This window comes from Stegastes partitus, unplaced genomic scaffold, assembly GCF_000690725.1.
Source record: "Stegastes partitus isolate 25-593 unplaced genomic scaffold, Stegastes_partitus-1.0.2 Scaffold478, whole genome shotgun sequence".
NCBI classification, from domain to species: Eukaryota; Metazoa; Chordata; class Actinopteri; family Pomacentridae; genus Stegastes; species Stegastes partitus.
Genome location: NW_007578209.1, coordinates 172,338 through 177,543, shown reverse-complemented (window position 1 = coordinate 177,543; position 5,206 = coordinate 172,338).

The window sequence follows — 5,206 nt, the reverse complement described above, 5'->3', positions numbered from 1 at the left end:
CTCAGCACTGCCAAGCTCAATCCTATCCTCAATCCTGGTGACCGTGCACTCTGACTTGTGCAAAAGAGCTGCATTTATAGTTAGTTTCAGGTAGGTATTTACATGGCCTCCACATGTATTCCCCTGAGTTTTAAACAGATTTAAACACATGAGTTTTCACACATGTACACCATGAAAGTGTCCCCACGTTTCACATCTGCTCCACGTATTCTGTGTGTGGTTTTTAACATGTTTTTGCACATTAAATTAGTGATGTGATATTCATGTGATTTTTCTCCAAGGGGACGTATGAATACTTGAAATGCCTTTTGCTTATTTCTGCTTTGTGTATTTTAACCCTCTGAACTTGTGCAACCGTGAAGCTGCGACCAGCAGCTACGTGACAAATATTCTGGGACTTTTTGGCTGAACTGCAGGCAGTGTTTCAGTCTCACTGTCGCCTCTGACAGACTTTGACATTCATGCAGCTCTTTCTGTCTTTCTTTCTTTCTTTCTCTGAAATCCTTTTTATTCACTTTCTACTACTCTATGTTAATCGTGCTTGGCCGGGAATAAGCACAAGGCCACAGTAATCCAGAGCTAAGGGTTCTTGAATGTCCAGTTTCTTTGAATAGCAAAGTAATGAGATTTCACAAATGTTGTCTCAGCCCCTCATGAAGCATTTTGAGCCTTTGACAGTCTCACAAAAAATATAAAATATTACTGGATATGAGGAAAAATGTTGTATATTTAAAGTCGAATTCTAGTTTATTTCAACCCGGTGTATTTCCAAATAATGTCTCTACTGTGTATTCTAACTTTGCATTCTTTACCTCAGTTGTAGAGATTCGGGGACATGAGGAGTCCCACAAAGCAGCTTTTAAGCATTGTTAACCAAGGTGTTCCCTGCAGCTTTCCAATCGCAGATTGTTACACAAATCAGATCAAACGTTTGCTTTGAAGCCTGACTAAAGGTAACAGAAAACCACCATCTGGAATGGCCATTTCCATAAATCTCTATAGTGATGACAAGTGCAAAGTTAGCACGTCGTTAAGAGCCACAATAATGAGAAATACATCAGGTTCTCATTTAATGCTCAAAGCCCACACTGGTGGTTGTCATGCTTGACAGCTCCTCTGAATTTCGAGGTTGTAACGTATGTTGACGTTTTGAGAAAATGCGAGCAAAGGCTAAAATACAAAAAAAAATAAATTAATTAAATTAAATTTAAAAACCCCCAAAATCATTTAACATTTTTTGTTCAATTTTGTTGAACTGACAGCGGGTCCATCCATCCATTATCTATACACCGCTTAATCCTCACTATTCCAGCTGACTTAGGGCGAAGGCAGTAGACACCTGGACAGGTCACCAGTCTATCAGCAGGCCACACTTAGAGACAGACAACCAAGCACATTCACGGACAATTTAGAATCACCAATTGACCTCAACATGTTTGGGAGGAAGCCGGAGAACCCGGAGAGAACCCACGCTGCACGGGGAGAACATGGAAACTCCACGCAGAAAGATTCAGGTGCCCCCACCGGGACGCGAACCGGCGACCTTCTAGCTGCGAGGCTACCAACTGCGCCACCTTGCACCCCTATTAGCCAATATAACATTTGGAATCCCACAAACCTTATCAACAGCCTTAGCAACAATGATGGCAAATAGATAACCACGCTGGCCCCAAATGAATTGTAAATGCAGGCTTTCTGTTTAACATATGACCTGAGGAATTTAGTTGTAGACGGCATGTGGTCTCTGTCGCTGGTGTGTTTGGGCTAAAATAAGCATCTATTCATTGATACCAAGCTGTTTCCTTAAAGTGGCATTGAGCAGTAACAGCTATGTCTAATTAACAGTGAGTTCATTTGGAAAAATTCCAGATGTGTGTCAGACACTGTAACGTTTTCAAATTGTGTGATTTATAAGACAAATTAATCAGAAATGTCATCAGTCAGCCAGGTGTCTTGCTCCTGTGATGCCCTTTCTGAGCTTCTCAGCTCAGTCACAGTGAGTCAGTCTAATTATTTCTCCCCCGAGCAGCAGACGAGGATATTACATTGAATATTTAGGCTTGAAATTAATTGCCTGACTGTACCTGTAAACTTTTACAACATAATTACAGCCTTTGTGTGAAATATGTGGAGCTTTTCTCACCATCCGGAGCAATCCATTGATACGCCGTGTAAGGTTATGCAACTGTGTGTCATGAGCAGACTGACGTCACTTCAGATTATCGCCAGAGTAAAGAGGGATGTCCCACATGGGAAATATGAGTTGCTTTGATTCCTTCCTTAATGTGTAGGTAGGAAAAAAGGGAAGCTGCTAAGAATATGGATAAGTTTACATGCTGCAAAAGGTTGTAAAATGTGAGAGTTCTTGAAAGGCTCTGTGTTCTGTAGCGGTTATCCTCTTTAAAGAGCATTTCAGAGCAGCTTTTGTGGGTGGGAAACACAGGCGCAGCGCAAAAACAAACAGGGAGATATGTTTTTCAAAAGTATCTGTTTACCGTGGCCACGGCCCCAGCTAGTGGACAAGAAAACACTTCCTGGCATGTTTCATAGCATCCAAAGCCGTTGTGGCTAATGCCAAAACCCCCTACAGGTTCAACAAAGTTTAACAAAAACGCCTACAAGGTTCTGTGTCCCAAGATAAACTTCTTTTTTCACACCATCAAATCTTATAACGTGAGTTTCGGAGAAAAACTGCACTGGCTTCAAGCCAGACATGAGGCTGCTTCAGGCACACTGGAGGACCTCGGTTCATCTCACAGCAGGCGAGCACTTTGCAGCCTGCAGTGAGTTGTGTAGATGTGTGCATTTATCAAACACATCTACGTGGTGTCTCAGAGCCCCAAACCTTTAGAGAGTAGTTGTTGTTTTTTTGTTGTTTTGTTTTTTTTTTACAACTTGTTTAACACATCGATTACTCATTATCAAATTATTATTGTGATTCGACTCATACGTGACCTTTCTGGTGCTCACTAATCCTTTGTCATTCATTGAGAGAAAGTTCAGCTCATTCTCTCAACAAACTGAATCATGGTTAAAATGTAGTTTTGCTCGCAGCATTTAATGTTTTATGTAACGGGGGACATGCAGTAGGTCGATGTAACGTGGTTATAATGTGTATTTGTTTGTCTAAATCAGTTCTTAGAGATGCCAGATGCAGGAAATGTGCTTTGTGCACTTATTGACATTTTAAAGCTAGATTTAGTGATGACATCCCGACACACTGTCCTGAATACAAACCTGCATGCAGTCACTCGCCACTGAGGTGGGTTTTTTTTGGTTCTTTTTCATGTGTTGATCAGCTACAGATTGATTCATCTTTGGCTGATTTGCACATTAGTTCGGTGTGTTTTTATGAGTTGTTTTGTTGGCTGTGTTTTCTTCTTGTTTTGGATCCCTCTCTTTCAAAGCTTAATCCTTGGTATCAGCATTGTCATAGAGGCGGTTTTTAATTAGCCTCGGTCGAGTTGACCACGTGGACCGAGGTGAGGGGGAGTGATGGGAATGAGTTGTTCTGTTTGGTTTGTTTTACAGTAGGATTAAATAGACTGAGTGGGGAGCAGATATTCATATGCTCTTTGGCAGAACTGTTCAAAAGTAACTTGTGAATGACTTCACATAGTGTACAGTGCCTTTTAAAACTTTCCCCTTTACGTGTTTCAACATAAATCATTGTCTATTCTAATTGGCTTTTGTGGCAAGATTTGACAAAACACATTCTTTCACGGTAAAGCAAAAGCAGATTTCTATAAAGTAGAAGCGGGGTTGCGTAAACATTCGCCCTCCTTAAGCCAGCCTTGAGTAGATGCACCTTTGGCTGCACTCAGCATTGAGCCTGTGTGGATACACGTCACTCAGCCTTACACATCTGGATATTTTTACCCTATTCATTTTTGCAAAACTGCTCAAGCTCTGTCAGTTTGCATCGGGATCATAAATAAACTGCAGTCTTAATGGACAACGATAAATCCTTTTTGGATTAAGATCTGGGCTCTGACTTCACCGCTCCAGGACGTTCACATTGTTGTCTTTCAGCCTTTTCTGTGCATCCTCGGCTGTGTCCTTCAGACCATCGTCTTGCTGGAAAACAAATCTTCTCCCAAGTCACAGTTCTCTTACAGACCCCATCAACTTGTTCTCCAGGATTTCCGTACACTCTGCTGTGTTCATCTTACCCTCTACCGTCACAAGCCTGTCAAGCTGTGCATCCCCACACACATCATGATGCTGCCACCACCATGCTTTACGGGGAGGTTGGTGTGTTTGTGATGACAAAGCTTTGACTGGTGAAGAGCAGACAGCAGTTGTCGTATTCACAGTCTCTCTCATCTTAGCTGCTGAAACTTGTAACTCCTTCATTTGGATCATACATGTCTTGATGGCCTCCCTCACTTGTTTCTTTTAGTTTTTGAGGATGGCCTGCTTGAGGTAGATTTACACATGTGCTGTGTTCTTCTGTTTCTTCATGATGAATTGAACTGCCCACCAACATACACCCAGTTACATCCAGGAGTATCAATCCACCAGTGACTGGATCGTCCATAAACAGGTGTTTTTATGCTGTAATCACTCAGGACACATCCACTGCCTTCACATCATCTCCATTTCACTAACTGGGGGACCTCCAGTGCCGAGGCTTGGTAGAATCAACAATCTCTGCAGTATTTTGAGCTGAAACTTGATTAATGTGGGCCCGTACATTAACTTGACAAAAAAGGGATATAACATCAGATCCACGTGACTCACTGGGACACGATATTGTTCACTGTGTGTCTGTTTGCAGTCTAAGCTGAAGATGATCTCAGCACATTTACTCAAATGCTTCATTTAGGTACATTTTTTACTATTCCAACTGTATGCCACTTCACACCTCAACATTTGAAGGCGCCTTCAACTGAAACAACAACCAACTGACAAGGTACATTAATATTACAAAGTAGTATGACACTGACTGTGGCCATTGTGCGTCGTGAGTCCTTTCACCGCTGTGTGTAGGACTGATGGCATTTAGTGGTGAAGCTGCAGGTTGCAGCCAACCGGATACCTGTTGCCTCTTCTTCCCCTTGTCAAGGGTCCTTAAACTGTTTACTTAAAGGTTTCCATGAGATTTTTTTCCCAAGGTCAGACATGCAGAATGATTGGTGATAACAACATAACATTTAGTCAACACACTTATAAATTTACTGAACCACACGTTCTAGTTTAAGAT